The sequence below is a fragment of the Leucoraja erinacea genome, chromosome 11, assembly GCF_028641065.1.
Source record: "Leucoraja erinacea ecotype New England chromosome 11, Leri_hhj_1, whole genome shotgun sequence".
Taxonomy (NCBI): Eukaryota; Metazoa; Chordata; class Chondrichthyes; order Rajiformes; family Rajidae; genus Leucoraja; species Leucoraja erinaceus.
The window spans coordinates 19166005-19184418 of NC_073387.1; the positions used below are offsets into that span (position 1 = coordinate 19166005).

The 18414-nt window shown below is 44.2% G+C and overlaps 1 protein-coding gene across 4 annotated transcripts in view; it reads left to right on the plus strand.

Annotated features, from left to right (window-relative positions):
* Positions 1–18414, plus strand: part of LOC129701505 (protocadherin-1-like) — a 350556-nt gene that overhangs the window by 274064 nt on the left and 58078 nt on the right. The window lies entirely within an intron of this gene.

Here is an 18414-nt window from a genome sequence, read left to right on the forward strand (position 1 = left end):
CTCAACCCCTTTTATTAAATGTTCCTGTCAGTGGCAATGCCTTTTGAGGAGCACATCATCTGTACCACACCCAACACAGTTCAACAAGGTTGCGATGTGATGTTCATCACAGTCCACTTTGATGCTATCCTCCTGCCCACCCCACTTCTGGGATGTTGAGCAACGAATGTGAACGCTTGTGGACCTTCCTGTTTGTTGGGACAGTAGTGCAGCAGAAGAGTTGCTGTCTTACAGCGTCAGAGACCTGGGTTTGATCCTGACTATGGATGCTGTCTGTGTGGAGTTTGTACATCCTCTATGTGACCACGTGGGTTTTCTCTGGGTGCTCTGGTTTCCTCCAACATTCCAAAGACGTACATCTTTGTAGGTTAAATTGGCTTCTGTAAAATTGTCCCCAGTGCATTGGATAGAATATTGGATAGACACAAAATGCTGGAGTAACTCAGCGGGTCAGGCAGTATCTCCGGAGAAAAGGAATAGGTGACGGTTAAGATTGAGGCTCTTCTTCAGACCCTAGCGTACTGGTGATTGTTGGTCGGCGCGGACTCAGTGGTCTGAAGGACGTGTTTCCACACCATATCTAGACTAAAGTAAACTAAAAGTCTGAATTCTTCCTCTAGTGATCCTAGTGATGTATCTTAGTCTTTGGACCCTCTTCTGGCTCTCAGTCTGAAGAGCATTGAGGTCAAGCCCATCTCCAGATATCTGCATTTAGTCTGGAAAACACTCTCAGTACAAAATAGCGGTTAGCACTGTTGGATGCCATTCCCCATAAGGTATTAAAATGCATCCTTATAAGCCTAAGATAGACACAAAAAGCTGGAGTAACTCAACGGAACAGACAGCATCTCTGGAGCGAAGGAATGGGTGATGTTTCGGGTCGAGACACTTCTTCAGACTAGTTCGGGGTATGGGAAACGAGAGACATAGAAGGTGGTGTGGAGAAATAAAGTACAATGAATGAAAGAAATCCCAAAAAGTAACAATGATAAAGGAAATAAGCTGTTGTTAGTTGTTTGTAAGGTGAAAATGAGAAGCTGATGCGACTTGGGTGTGGGAGGGATAGAGAAAGTGGGAATTCCGGGGTTAGCTGAAGTGAGAGAAATCAATATTCATACCACTGCGCTGTTTTTCTGCCCAAGCAAAATATTGCTGTTCCACCAATTTGCATTTAGCCTCAATCTGGCAATGAAGGAGACTGAGTACAGAAAGGTCTGTGTAGGAATGGGAAGGAGAATTAAAGTGTCCAGCAACCGGGAGATCAGGTAAGTTCAGGCGGGCTGAGTGAAGGTGTTCCGCGAAATGATTGCCCAGTCTGCGTTTGGTCTCGCCGGTGTATAAGATTCCACATCTTGAACAACGGATACAGTAGATGAGATTGGAGGAGGTGCAAGTGAACCTCTGCCTAACCTGAAAGGACTGTCAGGGTCCCTGGACAGAGTCGAGGGAGGTGGTATGGCGACAGGTGTTGCATCTTCTGCGAATGCAGGGGAAGGTACCTGGGGAGGGGGTGGTTTGGGTGGAAGGGATATGTTAACCAGGGAGTTGCGGAAGGAACAGTCTCAGCGGAAGGTGGAAAGGGGTGAAGATGGAAAAATGTGGCTAGTGGTGGGACCCTGTTGGAGATGGCGGAAATTTTGAAGGATTATGTGTAGTATGCGACGGCTGATGGGGTGGAAGGTAACGAACAGGGGGACTCTGTCTCTGTTGCCACTAGAGCGAGGTGGAGCAAGGGGACACAAGTGAGGGCCTCATCTATGATGGGAGAGGGGAAGCCCTGTTCCCTAGGTTAGACTTTAGACTTTAGGGGTACAGCACAGAAACAGGCGCTTCGATCGACCGAGTCTGCACTGACCAGCGATCATCCCGCATACTAGCACTATCCTACACACAATGGACAATTTACAATTTTACCAAAGCCAATTAACTGACAAACCTACACGTCTTTGTAGTTCGGAAGATTATCGGAGCTCCCGGAGAAAACCCACACTGTCACGGGGAGAATGTACAAACTCAGTTCAGACAGCACCAGTAGTCAGGATCGAACCCAGATCTCTGTAAGGCAGCAACTCTGCCGCTGCTCCATTGTGCTGCCCTCAAAGAAGGATGGGGGAGTTACCCTTCATTCCTCTGGATAAAGTTTATATGTCAAATAGCATCTAAAAAGTGAATGAAGTGATAGTCCTATTGTTCTTTGTGAGACATTAAGGCATGCACAATTCTGTTTCATTTCCTACATTACAGCATTTGGACAGATACATGGATGGAAAAGGCTTTTGTGGGATATGGGTCAAAGATAATTAAGTGTCTTTTAAGTAAAACATTAAAAGGCTTTTGGACAGGAACATGGAGAGGAAAGATTTTGTGGAAATGGGCAAAGACATTTAAGTGTCTTTTAAGTAAAACATTAAAAGGCATTTTGACAGGTACATAGATAGGAACGGGGGAGAGGGATATGGGCCAAAGACATTTAAATGCTTTTAAAGTAATACATGAAAATATATCTGGACAGGTGCATGAATATAAAAGGAATAGAGGAATGTTGGCCAAATGTGGGGAAATGGAACTAGCTTAGATGGGGCATCTCATGGTCGAAGGGTGTGTTTCTGCACTATATGACTCTACGACTCAATGACAGCTGTATCTAACTTCAGAAATACCTTTAGTTTAGTTTATTGTCATGTATACCGAGGTTCAGTGAAAAGCTATTTGTTGTTTGCTATCCAGTCAGTGAAAAGTCTTTACATGATAACAATCAAGTCGTCAACAGTGTATAGATACAGGATAAAGGGAATAATGTTCAGCGAAAGATAAAATCCGGTAAAGTCTCTTTAATGATAGTCCGAGGGTTTCCTGTGAAGTAGATGGTAGGTCAGGACCACTTTCTGGTTGGTGATAGGATGGTTCAGTTGCCTGATAACAGCTGGGAAGAAACTGTCCCTGAATTTGTTGGTGTGCATTTTCACACTTTTGTAACTTGTCTGAAGGGAGAGGGGTGAAGTGGGAGTGAAACTCGCCTTTACTTTTACTGGAAAGCAGTATGCTATTAGGCTGAAACGCAATTTTTTTTTTTGCTTGAATCATCTTGGAACGAAGATACAGAAGAGGCTTTTGATACTGCAAGGGGTTAAAAGACCGGCAGTTAATATTGGGAACTGTCTCACAATCCGTCTGAATCCAAAGTAATGGAGCAGCACTCTGAAAGCAGCTTATGCGACCTGAGTTATCAGCCCCTTGCACTTTAATGGATAATGGCATGCTGTAGAGAGTTATTACCATTTAGATGGGATAGATCTGGGAATCTAAAGGTCAAAGGGAGGCTATATCAGTGGGATTTAGGATTTAAATAAATTATTTCATCTTGCCCAAACTCATGGGAAATTGAAAATATGTTCTTCAATAGAAAACATTAAATGAGCATTCAGTTACCACCTGAAATGTCACCAATCTATGTTATCCAGAGATGCTGCCTAACCCGCTGAATAACTCCAGCACTTTGTGCCTATATTTTGGAAACCAACATCAACAGTTCCTTGTTTCCACTCCCTAAATGGCCATTCCTGTTTGTTTATTATCCCTCTCCCGTTCTCCTGAATTTGCAGACTCCTGCAGTATTGTAGGCACGAGCTAGGCAGCCAAGGTGTTCACATATGTGCCACCCAGTGAGGCTCAGCAGACTATTTAATCTCGACAAAAGAGGAGGGCAGGATGCAAACCCCAATCCTGCTCTTCTAACACAATGTCAGCCTGTACGGACCTTGGTTGATAGATCCATGTGTGTACCTTGGTTGATGAATGAATGTGTGGGCTTTGGTTGATGTGTACATGTGTGTACCTTGGTTGGTGAAGGAGGTAGAGCAGCGGTAGAATTGCTGCCTTACAGCGCCAGAGACCCGGGTTCAATCCTGACTATCGATACTGTCTGTATGGAGTTTGGATGTTCTCCCTGTGGTCGCGTGGGTTTTCCCCGGTTAATCCAGTTTCCTCCCACAATCCAAAGACATACAGGTTTGTAGGTTAATTGGCTTCGGTAAAATTGTAAAATTGGCATAAGTGTGTAGGATAGTGCGAGTGTACGGGGTAATCCCAGGTCAGCGCGGACTTGCTGGGCCAAAGGTCCTGTTTCTGAGCGGTATCGCATAATGTTTAAAAGTCAATACTTTTGAACTAATTGGAGTCATAGGCATAGTGGCATCGAGTGATACAGCACAGAAACAGGCCATTCAGCCCAACTTATCCATGCTTAATAAGATGCTTCATCTGAACCAGTCCAATTTGCCCACATCTATCCTATATCCGTCTAAACCTTTCCTATTCCAGTGGAATTCATTGCCACTGTGGAGGCAAAGTCAATGGATGTTTTTAAGATGGAGATTGACAGATTCTTGATTAGTAAGGGTGTCAGGGGTTATGGGGATAAGGCAGGAGAATGGGGTTGAGAAGGAAAGATAGATGTTTGAATGGCAGAGCAGATGGGCCGAATGGCCTAATTCTGCTCCAAGAACTTATGAACTAATGAACTTATACCTGTCCAAATGTCTTTTAAATGTTGTGATTGTGCCTGCATCAACTGCCTCCTCTGACGGCTCATTCCATATAACACACCACCCTCTGTTTTAAAAAGTTGCCCCGAAGGTTCCTTTTAAACCTTGCCGGTCTCACTTAAACCAATGTTCTCTGGTCCTTGATTCCCCTACACTGGGAGGAAAATAAAGATTGTGAGCTCAATCTCCCTATTCCCCTTGTGATTTTATACACTTCTATAAGATTGCTCCTCAGCATCCTGTGCTATAAGGAGTAAAGCCCAAACCTGTCCATCCTGTCCCTAGAGTGTAGGCCCACAAATTCTGGCAACATTCTCATAAACCTATTAATAATAAAAACAGAACTTGCTGGAAACACTCAGATTGGGCATATCTTGCATTTTCTGTTTTTATTTCAGATTTCCAGACTAGCTTTTTATTGATTTTCACATTAGACTTTAGAGACACTGAGTGGAAACAGGCTCTTCAGCCCACCGAGTCTGTGCTGGCCAGTGATTACCCCATCCACTAACACTATCCTGCACACTAGGGACAATATACAATGTACAGGTCGATTAATCTACAAACCTACAAACCTGCACGTCTTTAGAGAGTGGGAGGAAACCGGAAATGGTTCTTTATTATCACATGTACAGGCAGACAGGGAAGTTTGTTTTTTTTGCAGAGAGTTCAGTTAAGTATCGCCATACCTAAGCACAATCCCTGATTAGCACAAAGTATGTAGATAGAGTCCATCGAGACCGCATGCAAGAGCCGCCAGGTTTTGCCGCCATTTTCTAACTCCAGTCCGGTCCACATGCTCGGTCTCCTGGAGCGGTGCCTGATCCAGGCGAGTCCCAGGCTGCTGCAGGGCCTCCAGCCGACATCTCATTCCGGATCGTCCAGCGAACCATCACCCCTCTCCTCTGGTCCACCCTGTCTACCCTGTGGTGTCTTTGTCTCATTCTTTAGCAGTAAACGTCCTCTCCTCCCTTCCTTCCTGCGTCAGTCTTGACAAACCTCTACTATAACACTGAACCTTATTCCCCTCTTCTTTCTCCCTCCCTTCCACCTGTGTGTTTTTTTCTACCTATGCAGTTATCGCCAGCAAAGTCCTCTGAACCGCCATCTGGGTATCGGGAGATGGTTACGGGAGTGCCACTTTATCACAGTAAGAACTGGGCAACAGGAAATTTGTATAAGATCGTCTGCTAAATTGTAGTCAAAGCATCATACAGCACGGAAACCACCCCTCCAACCCTTCTCGTCCATGCCGACAAAGATGCCCCGTCTGTGCAAATCCCATTTGCCCCTATTTGGTCCAGGTCCCTCTAAACCTTTCCTAGCCATAGTTTAGATTTGTTTAGTGTCACGTGTACCAAAGTATAGTGAAAAGCTTTTGTTGCAAGCAAGTCAGCGGAAAGACTGTACATCATTACACTCGAACCATCCACAGTGTATAGATGCAGTATGAGCAGCACCTCATATTTCGCTTAGGCAGCTTACAACCCAGCGGCATGAGTATTGATTTCTTTAATTTCAATTAACCCTTGCATTCCCTCCCTCTCCACCCCCGTTGTCTTGCTCAAGTTAAAATCCGGTAAAGTCCGATTAAAGATAGTCCTTGGGTCTCCAAATATGGCAGATAGTAGCCCAGGACCGCTCTCTAGCCACACCCACTGTGCCATTCTTGAAGGAAAATGCTGTAACCGTTTAATGGAGCAAATCCTAGAGTTCTGTTGTGTTTGTTTTGTGTGAAGTTTTATTGTGGCTTTGTTCAGATGAAAAGGCTTCATGTTACGTAACCTCAAGTTCCAAACCTCAAATCACAACATATTCGTTGAGATGTTAGCTTTAGGCTCAACCCGCTTCACCTGCTTTTATCTTGTCAGTAGAAGCCTGAAGAACACATGACATTGTGGAGGGGGGAGGCATCGATCTCTTTGTTGCAGTCTTTACACCTATGGAGTTCAAAGCCCAGTTGGTCTGCTCCATTTGAACTTGTTCTTACAGAATAGCAGGCTCATCTACTTTTCTTTTAAGGCATCCTGTTCTTTCTTAGCTGGTTATATAATATTGGCCTAAACTTTGCTTTGCTGGAGTAGTCTAGAAGATGCAACTGGCTTGATCTAGTGAGATCCCACAGCTCTCTCATGACCTGGGGTGGTTTATGCACCAACCCAAAGTGGCCTCTTCAGCAATTTGACTTTGATAGCATTAGGGAAATGCAGCAATTTGTGGCCAGTTTTGCCAAGAGGTTTGATCTCCAGAGAGGGGCTTCAATTCGCCAGCTTCACGATTCATGGAAAACAGGCCCTTTGGCCCAACTTGCGCACGCCGCCCAACATGCTCCATCTACTAGTCCCACCAGCCTCCATTTGGCCCATATCCCTCTAAACCGGTCCTACCCGTGTGCCTGTCTAAATGTTTATTAATCATTGCGATAGTCCCAGCCTCAACTCCCTCCTCCATACACCCACCATCCTTTGTATAATAAGTTACCTCCCAGGTTCCTGTGAGATAATTCCCCCTTCACATTACACCTACATCCTCTGCGTCTCGATTCCCCTGCTCTGGGCAAAAGACTATATGCATTAACCCAATCTATTCCTCTCATCATTTTGTACACCTCGACAAAATCATCCCTCACCCTCCTGCGCTCCCAACAACAGGAGAGCTTAGACCTGCGGCTCAGTCTTGCCTCAGTATTTTTTGTCCACATGAATAATATTGTAGAGTTCAATACTCTCAGGAACTTTTCATTTGACTCAGTAGCCAATACTAATGAAGACCCTGGAATTGTCAGAGTGCCTACTTTGTGTGGTAGGGTGCGGAGATTCATTCCAATTATCTCTATACTAGACTCTTCACTTTCTCAGGTAGGGTGTTGAGATTAGTTCCAATGCTCTAAATACTAATATAAACTCTTCCCTTTGTGAGGTAGGGTGTTGAGATTCATTCTAACACTCACTATGTTAAACTAAATCATTTCCTTTGTGTGGCAATATGCTGAGATTCATTCCAGTCCTCTCTGTAGTCATAGAATCTTGGAGTCATACAGGGTGAAAACAGGCCCTTCGACCAAACTTGCCTCTGCCGACCAACATGCCTGAGCAACATTAGTCCCACCTGCCTGTGTTTGGCCAACATCCTTCTAGACTTTTCCTATCCAAGCACATACAGCGGCTTGCAAAAGTATTCATACCCCTTGAACTTTTCCACATTTTGTCACGTCACAACCACATTTTATTGGGATTTTATGTATTTTATTAGGATTTTATGTGATAGACCAGCACAAAGTGGCGCATAATTGTGGAAGGAAATGATACATGGTTTTCAATTTTTTTTACAAATAAAAGACTGAAAAGTGTGGCGTGCAAAAGTATTCAGCCCCCTTTACTCTGATACCCCTAAATAAAATCCAGTGCAACCAATTGCTTTCAGAAGTCACCTAATTAGTAAATAGAGTCCACTTGTGTGTAATCTAATCTCAGTATAAATACAGCTGTTCTGTGAAGGCCTCAGAGGTTTGTTAGAGAACATTAATGAACAAACAGCATCAAGAAGCCCAAGGAACACACCAGACAGGTCAGGGATAAAGTTGTGGAGAAGTTTAAAGCAGGGTTAGGTTATAAAAAAAATATCCCAAGCTTTGAACATCTCATGGAGTACTGTTCAATCCATCATCCGAAAATGGAGAGTATGGCACAACTGCAAACCTACCAAGACATGGCCGTCCGCCTAAACTGACAGGCCGGGCAAAGAGAGCATTGATCAGAAAAGCAGCCAAGAGGCCCATGCTAACTCTGGAGGAGCTGCAGAGATCTACAGCTCAGGTGGGAGAATCTGTCCACAAGACAACTATTAGTCGTGCACTCCACAAATCGGGCCTTTATGGAAGAGTGGCAAGAAGAAAGCCATTGCTGAAAAAAAGCCATAAGAAGTCCTGTTTGCAGTTTGCCACAAGCCATGTGGGGGACACAGCAAACGTGTGGAGGAAGGTGCTCTGGTCAGATGAGACCAAAATTGAAGTTTTTGGCCTAAATGCAAAACGCTATGTGTGGCGGAAAATTAACACTGCACATCACCCTGAACACACCATCCCTACTGTGAAACATGGTGGTGGCAGCATCATGCTGTGGGGATACTTTTCTTCAGCAGGGACAGGGAAGCTGGTCAGAGTTGATGGAAAGATGGATGGAGCCAAATACAGGGCAATCTTGGAAGAAAACCTGTTAGAGTCTGCAAAAGACTTGAGACTGGGGCGGAGGTTCACCTTCCAGCAGGACAACGACCCTAAACATACAGCCAGAGCTACAATGGAATGATTTAGATCAAAGCATATTCATGTGTTAGAATGGCCCATTCAAAGTCCAGACCTAAATCCAATTGAGAATCTCTGGCAAGACTTGAAAATTGCTGTTCACAGACGCTCTCCATCCAATCTGACTGAGCTTGAGCTATTTTGCAAAGAAGAATGGGCAACATTTTCAGTCTCTTGATGTGCAGCGAAAGGTGGTTCTACAAAGTATTGACACAGGGGGGCTGAATACTTTTGCATGCCACACTTTTCAGTTTTTTATTTGTAAAAAAATTTGAAAACCATGTATCATTTTCCTTCCACTTCACAATTATGCACCACTTTGTGTTGGTCTACCACAAAATGTGGAAAAGTTCAAGGGGTATGAAAACCTTTGCAAGCCACTGTATCCAAATCTTTTTTAAATGTTGTGGTAATATTTTTAAACATTGTGATAGTACCTAAAATACCCATGCAAAAAGGGATTCCCTTTTATGTGGTAGTGTGTTGAGATTTATTCGAGGATTGTGTTAAAGTAGGCCCTAGAAACAACAAACTACAGATGCTGGTTTGCAAAAAGAAGACACAAATAACTCAGCGGGTCAGGCAGCATCTCTGGAGAACATTGATTAATTTCTTTAGTCAGAGGGTGGTGAATCTGTAAAATTCATTGCCACAGACGACTTGAAGGCCAAGTCAATGGATATTTATAAATTGGAGATTGACAGATTCTTGATTAGTATGGATGTCAAGGGTTATGGGGAGAAGGCAGGAGAATAGGGTTGAGAGGGAAGGATAGATCAGCCATGATTGAATGGTGGAATAGACTCAATGGGTGTGATGGCCTAATTCTGCTCCTTGAATTTATGAATTTATGAATATGGATAGGCATCGTTTTGGATAGGGACCCCTTTTCAGAAGACCGCATGAGTGTGAAGAAGGGTCCTGACCCAAAACGTCACCTATCCATGTACTCCATAGATACTGCTTGACCCGCTGAGTTACTCTAGCACTTTGTGTCTTTTAACATAAACCCTTCCCTTTTTGAAGCTGGTGGCAATTCCAAAGCTCAAGCTGGTTCTTGGTACAAGAATTGTTAAACTGGATGATATGCTTTACGAGTGGGATTTGCACCCACCACTTTCTGACTCAGAATCATGAGAGCTATCACATTTTGACACTAATAACACAGCCTTGAATTCCGACCCCCATTTCCAAACTAGGTCTTGCATATCCTGTGCAAGATTTTGTTTTTTGTTCAGGCTTTGTGTGTGGGCGCTGCAGGTGTGTGGCATTAAATGCGACACTGCTCTTGAGTATGCTTGAGAGCATCTGTCTGCGTAGTGTTGTGCTGATTGTAAGGTTCTTCCATCTTATATACAGCCCCTAAATTATCAGTTACCAGCTTGAAGTCACTTCAGCCATTGACGAGCCCTTGCCCACATAGCACAGATGGGGAAGAGTAAATGTCCCTTCCACTTTTGTGGACGGCATGATGACACAGCGCTAGAGTTGCTGCCTCACAGGCGCAGAGACCTGGGTTTGATCCTGACTACAGGTGCTGCCAATACCGGGTTTGTACTTTCGCCCCGCGATCTGCACGGGTTTTCTCCGGGTTCAACAGTTTCCGCCCACACTCCACAGATGTGCATGTCTGTTTATTGGCTTCAGGGAAAATTGTAAAGGGTAAATTTACACTATCACATCCTGGTGTGTTGGATAGTGCGAGTGTACGGGGTGATCGCTGGTCAGAGCGGACCCAGTGGGCCAAAGGGCCTGTTTTTGTGCTGTATTTGTAAACTAAATGAAACAATGGACCAACCATAACTTATTTTCCACTGGGTTATTTTAAGTCCATTTAAAATTGTAAAGTTGGGTAATAAATTCCAGACTTTTGAAATACAATGTGGAAACACCCATTCAGCCCAACGAGTCCATGCCGACCAGCAATCACCCTGTACAGTAACAGTATCCAACACACTAGGGACGATTTACAATTTTACCAAAGCCAATTAACCTACAATTGTACATCTTTGGAATGTGGGAGGAAAACGGAGCACCCAGAGTAAACCCACGCAGTCACAGGCAGAACATACAAATTCCGAACAGGATCTAACCCGGGTCTCTGGCACCTTAAGAAAGCAACTGTTTCACTGCGCCACTGTGCTGCCCCAGTCCTCCACCATTAAATCTCCAGAACTAAGCTACTTCAGGCACAGTTGAATCTTTTCATTGTTCTCTGCCAGAAATTGTGGTCTTTAACAGCAGCTTTTGTGTGGTATACCAAGGCTCCAACCGAGCCTTCAGTAAACCGAGGCTGTAAACTTAAGGATTTCAAGATGTCCAAAAACAATTTGTGTTTTATTATTATTTTTGCTACATGAGAAACTCAACATCTAATTTGTGAAGAGCATTAAAATAACTATGCTTAAGTATTTCCCTAAATCAACCTCAACCTCTTTTACAGTTATGTTGTAGCTAATAAAAACAGATTGTACAAATATCTTGATGCACAAAATCAAAAAAGGGTTGCTAAAGTTTTTTAAAATAATTTCAGTTTAGTTTATTGTCACATGTACCGAGGTACTATGAAAATCTTTTTTAGGAGACTGGGAGAGGCGTAGATAGGGTAGACAGTGAGAACTTTTTTTCCAGGGTGGAAATGTCAAAAAGTAGAGGGTGTGGATTTAGGGTGAGAAGGGCAAAATTAAAAGGAGATTTGCGAGGAAGTATTTTTACACAGAAAGTGTTCGATACCTGGAACGCACTGCCAGGGGTGGAGGTGGTTAAATATGATAAGGGCATTAAATATGCTTTTAGATGGTCACAGGGGTATGCAGGGAATGGAGTGACATGGATCACATGCAGACAGATGAGATAAGATTAACTTGGTATCATAGATGGACACAAAGTGCTGGAGTAACTCAGCGGGTTAGGCAGCATTTCTGGAGAAAATGATTGTGTGACGTTTCTTCTGAAGAAGGGTCCAGACCCGAAACATCACCCATCTATTCTCTCCAGAGAAGCTGCCTGACCTGCTGAGTTACTCCAGCACTTTTGGTCTATCTTTGGCATCTGCAGTTTATTGTTTCTACAACTTGGCATCATGTTTGGCGCAGATATTGTGGACTGCCGGACCTGTTACTGTGCTGCACTGTTCTATTTTCTATGATGGATGTACTGGATAAACAAATAGGCGCAGTGGTTAAGTCCAGCTTCTTTCACCTAAGGAAGCTGGCAAAGGTGAAGCCCATTCTCGAGCGGCAGCATTTTGAAACAGTAATCCATGCCTTTATTTCATCTCGGCTGGATTACTGTAACGCACTCTACTCTGGAGTCTCACGAGCTTCGTTGGCTCGTCTCCAGTTGGTCCAAAATGCTGCCGCTCGCCTTTTAACCGGAACTCGAAAGAGGGAGCACATTACGCCAATTTTGGCCTCCCTTCACTGGCTCCCAGTGCACTTTCGAGTTCATTTTAAAATTATTTTATTTGTTTTTAAATCATTGAATGGCCTCGCCCCGCTTTACCTCTCTGAGCTGCTCCACCTATATGCTCCTACCCGGTGCCTCAGGTCAGCGGATCAGCTGCTCCTTGAGGTACCAAGGTCTAAGCGGAAGCTCAGAGGGGATAGGGCCTTTTCTGTTGCTGCCCCGGCACTCTGGAACACCTTGCCGCTGCAGATCAGACTGGCCCCTTCACTGTCCATCTTTAAATCCTCCCTAAAAACTCACTTTTATTCACTGGCTTTCGACACTGGCTGAGACATTGTCCCTGTTTTAGTGCTTTTAATGTCTTTTAATTTTTACTCTTTTTATAGTCCTGTCGTCTTAATGGTTTTAGTAGTTTGTAATAACTTTTTGTTGACTTCCCATGTACAGCACTTTGTGGTAACTGATGTTGTCTAAAAGCGCTTTATAAATAAAGTTATTATTATTATTATTATTATTATTACTGTTAGAAAATGTAAATGCAATGCAATCTCCCCAATACGACGTTGATAAGATTAAAACACAAGCACAGTTTAACTATGAAAGAACCTACAACGACTATCAATTCTATAATTCCATGTGGAACTGGTCTCTAAAATATATCAAACTATTGGTAAAGTTCAATGAATGAGTTGTAAAGTACTTACTTGATCTCTGAGGAATAGAGGTGTACATGCCCAATACACCCATGCTGGTCTTTTTGTCCATTTACAAGAAAACATATCCTCCTACACTTTGTTTATGCTTTGCTACACTTTGCTTAATGCCAGCTTTTATGCATAAAAATAATTTTACTGCACCTAGTTACATGTGACAATAAAGTACAATTAAAGCATTGAACCATTGAGATTTCCTGCTTTCCGGGCTAATATTCACCTCTCAACCACTGTCGTATTAGGTTTACTGATCATCTATCTCACTGCAATTTGTAGGGTATTGCTGGCAACAAATTCTCTACTGTATATTCCAACAGGAAGTTAATGATTCCATCCCTCTCTGGCCAAAGACCAAGGCTGAGACACATTGCTTGCTGCCCTGGTATCCTAATGGGCTCTTACTTGAGCTGCAGAGCCCATATGTTTGCTATCATGCAGACCACCTGGCTGTCTCTGACATGTTGGCTACCTCAGCCGACCTGCTGTGACAATGCTCACCTTTGCTTCTCCTCGCTCCAGGTTCCACCTTTGCAATGCACTCGTCATCTACCTTTCAAGTATATTAGTTTATTATCGTCATGTGTACTGAGGTGCAGTGAGAAGCTTTTTTTGTTGTGTGCTATCTAGTTAGTGGAAAGACTATACATGATTACAATCAAGCCGTCCACAATGTACAGATGCATGATAAAGGGAATAACGTTTATTGTCATGTGTACCATTTAAGGTACAGTGTAATTCGATTTACCATACAGTCATACCAGAAAAAAGCAACAAGACACACAACTACATAAAAGTCAACATAAACATCCACCACAGCTGATTCCCCACGTTCCTAACTGAGATGGAAAGCTATAAAATCTAATCTTTAGACCTCTTTATTCTCCCATGGTCGTGTCAGTCGAACCAGCCGCAGTCGGGGTGATCGAAGTTCCCGCAGCCGGCAATCAAAGCCCCCGCGTCGGGACGGTTGAAGCTCCCACGATCGGCCGGTTGAAGCTCCTGTGGCTTGGAACTCTCAAAGTCGGTCCCTAACCAAGGGACCGCGAGCTCCACGATATTAAAGTCTGCAGGCTCCCGCGGTTGGAGCTGAGAGGTCGATCCCCGACAGAGACTGCCAGACTGCCAGGCTTGGGCTGCTGGTTGGAGCTCCCAAAGTCGATCCTGAGCAAGAGGCCGCCAGCTTCTCGATGTTAGACCGCAGTGCGGACGGAGATACGATGCGGGAAAAATCGCATCTCCGTCAGGGTAAGATATTAAAAAAAGTTCCCCCGCCCCCCCCACATAATACAAGGGTAAAGAACACAAAAACATACATTTAACTCATACTAAAACATCAAAGAAAGAAAAGGACAAGACAGACTGTTGGCGAGGCAGCCATTACGATGCCTCACGATTTTGTGCCCCACACGACCCGTCCACATGTTAGAAGTACTGGAATGCCACTGGCTTTTATGTTGTCTGTTATGGGTTTTACAGAGTACTATGTTTACTTGTCTGTTGTGCTGCTACAAGTAAAAATGTAATGGTTCTGTTTCAGGACATATGACAATAAAACACTCTTGACTCTTGAGAACAGCTGAGATGAAACTGTCCCTGAATCTGGAGGTGTGCGTTTTCACACTTCTGTACCTTTGGCCTGAAGAGAAAGGGAAAAAGAGGTAATGACCAGGGTGAGTGGTCCTTGGTTATGCTGGGGGGCTTGCCAAGGCAGTGGGAAGTATAGATGGAGCAGCATGAAGTGTACATTAAGTCACTTTCTCACCTCCAGATACTTGGCCTGAACTAAATTTTAACTTCCACAAAACCCCATTCTTTTTAATCAATCACCATTCTGTTTGCTGGGCTGCAAAGGCTCAATATCATTGTAAGCAAACAACTTCCAACAACAGTAGAGATAAAGAACTGCAAATGCTGGTGAATGCACAAAAAAGGACACCAAGTGCTAGAATAACTCAATGGGTCAGGCAGCATCTCTGGAGAACATGGACTGGTGACGTTTCAGGGTCGGAGCCCTTCTTCAGAGTGATAGTGGATGAGCGGGGGAGGGTAGAAAGCTGGAGGAGAGGTGGGGGCAGGAGAAAGTCTAGCAAGTGATAGGTGGAGACAGGTGAGGGGGGTTTTGATTGGCATATGGTTGGACAAAGGCCAGGGATGAAAAGACAAAAGGTGTGAGATAAGGATAGAAATAATAGATAATTGATAGATAACAATACACCTTACAACAACAGTAGACACTAAGAAATGCAAATGATGCTTAATACACAAAGTGTTGGAGTAACTTAATGGGTCAGGCAGCTTCTGTGGAGAAGATGGATAGGTGACGTTTTGGGTCGGGACCTTTCCTCAGGCTGATTGTAGTGGGGGGGAGAAGAAAGTTGAAAGATGGTCTTCTAAGACCCCCACTTACTGGGAGTTCTACATTGTTCTAACTTTGGACTTTGATATGTCCAACTCCATCCCTCGAACAGTGGTGTCCTCTGGAATTCTTTCCTCTCCATCTCTCTCTTTCTCATCCTATTTGAAAACTACCTCTTCAACAAAGCTTTTAATCACCAAAGATGGACACAAAGTGCTGGAGTAAGTATAAAGGTCAGGCAGCATCTCTGGATAAATTGGATAGATGACGTTTGTAGAAGTTTCATAAATTGGAGAAATCATACTCATACCGCTGTGTTGTAAGCTACCCACTCAAAATATGAGGTGCTGTTCCTCCCAATTTGCATGTGGCTTCACTCTGGCAATGGAAGAGGCCCAGGACAGAAAGGTCAGTGTGGGACCGCAAAGGGGAATTAAAGTGGTTAGCACCGGGAGATCCAGTCGTCCTTGGTGGATCGAGCGTAAATATTCAGAGAAACAGTCGGCGACTTTGCACTTTGTCTCACCAATGTACAATAGCCCACACCAGGAACACCGGATATCAGTAAATGAGGTTAGATGAGGTACATGTGAACCCCTTTCTCACCTGGAAGGACTGGGGATCCCTAGTCAGTTGAGTGAGGAGGTATAAGGACAGGTGTTACATCTCTTGTGGGTGCAGGGAAAAGTACCTGGGGAGGGGGTGGTTTGGGTAGGAAGGGATGAGTGAAATAGGGAGTTGTGGAGGGAGCAGTCTCTACGGAAGGCGTGGGGATAAGAAGATGTGACTAGTGGTGGGATCACGTTGGAGGTGACAGAAATATCAGAGGATGACGTGTTGGAAGCGGAGGCTGGTGGGGTGAAAGACGAGGATCAGTGGAGCCCTGTCCTTATTGCTTCTGGTGAGAGAGGGAGTGAGAGCAGAGCTACAGGTCACAGAAGAGACATGTGTAAGGGAATCATCTATGGCATCCGGTGGGAAACTGCATTCACAAAAGAATGAGGACATCTTGAATGTCCTAGAATGGAACATCTCATCTTGGGAGCAGATGCGGCGGAGTCAGAGGAATTGAGAGTACGGAATAGCGTCTTTGCAAGAGGCAGTCTGGTAAGAAGTGTAGTCAAGATAACTGTGGGAGTCGGTAGGTTTGTAGTTGACGTCAGCCGATAGTCTGTCCCCTGTGATGGAGACAGAGAAATCAAGAAAGGGGAGAGAAGTGTCAGAGATAGTCCAGGTGAATTGGAGGGCAGGGTGGAAGTTAGTGGTGAAGTTAATGAACTCTACATTGGTGCAGGAGATAGCTCCGTTGCAGTAATCGATGTAGCAGATAAAGAGTTGGGGGATAGGGCTAGTGTACCTCTGGAACAAGGACCGTTTGATGTAACCAACAAAAAGGCAGGCACAGCTGGGCCCGGTGCAAGTGCCCATGGCTACACCTTTAAATGCCCATGGCTACACCTTCAACTTTTAATTAAATAACTTTAACTTTTAATCATCCATTTTGATGTATTCTGCTCATTCAATGCTTTAATTTTTGCCCGATAAAGTTAATTGCAATGTTCTTCAGAGATAAAGGTATTGACTGTTTCTCCCCTCAGGTGAAGTATTCAATGCACCCTACAGTTTATGATTAAATTAAATATATCACTGCTTTATATTCTTAGTGCAAATTCATAGAACCAATGCAGAAAGCTGGCCTGTTTATTCCAAGTATAGAGTCTTATGGAGGAACATGAAGGAAGTTGTGTTGCAAATACCGCTTATAATGTAAAACAAAACAAAGTGCTGGAATAACACAACGGGTCATGCAGCATCTCTGGAGAATATGGATAGGTGATGTTTTAGGCCAGAATGCTTTCCCAGACCCCAGCTGATAACTCAGTTTGTTTTACTGGGCACAGTGGGGGGGGTCTTGATTGGCAATGCAAACTCAACAAGAAGCAACATAAAAGTGTTTATCTTCATTCAAATCATATTTTTTAATTATGCACCATAACCATCTAAATGGCATAACAACAGTAGGTGGCACAGTGCTGCAGTTAGTAGAGCCGTTGCCTCAAAGAACAAGGTCCTGGGTTCAATCCTGAACTTGGGTGCTGGACACAAAATACTGAAGTAGCTCCGCGGGTCAGGCAGCATCTCTGGAGAAAAAGAGTAGGTGACATAGAAACATAGAAAATAGGTGCAGGAGGAGGCCATTCAGCCCTTTTAGCCAGCACCGCCATTCATTATGATCATAGCTGATCGTCCCCAATCAATAACCCGTTCCTGCCTTCTCCCCATATCCCTTGACTCAGCTAGCCCCTAGAGCTCTATCTAATTCTCTCTTAAATCCATCCAGTGACTTGGCCACTCCCCTCTGTGGCAGGGAATTCCACAAATTCACAACTCTCTGGGTGAAAACGTTTTTTTTCTCACCTCAGTCTTAAATGGCCTCCCCTTTATTCTAAGACTGTGGCCCCTGGTTCTGGACTCGCCCAACATTGGGAACATGGTTCCTGCATCTAGCTTGTCCAGTCCTTTTATTATTTTATATGTTACTATAAGATATCCCCTCATCCCTCTAAACTCCAGTGAATACAAGCCTAGTCTTTTCAATCGTTCCTCATGTGACCTTTCGGGTCTTCTACTGACTGAAAGATAGAGGTGGGGAGATTTGGGGGGTGGGGGAAAAAAGCGGGATGTGAAAAAAGGCCAGAACAAATCAGGGCCGGCAACAGATGACCTCAGGAAGGGTGGAGTCCATAATGGGCCATAATTGGCTGGGGAAGATGTGATAACGAGGACACAGCGTTCAGACTGCTGGGTTGTCAGCTGTCCAAGCAAAATGCAGTATGAGGTGCTGTTCCTCCAATTTGTGTGTGGCCTCACTCTGACGGTGGAGGATGCTCAGGACAATAAGGTCAGTGTGCGAATGGGAAGGGGAATTAAATTGTTTGGCAGCAGGCAGACTGAGCGTAGGTGTCAGCAAAACAATTGCCAAGTCTACACTATTGAAGCCCACACCGGGAGAACTGGATTCAGTAGATGAGATTGAAGGACGTGCAAGTAAACCGCTGCCTCATCTGAAAATACTGCCTGGTCCCTGGA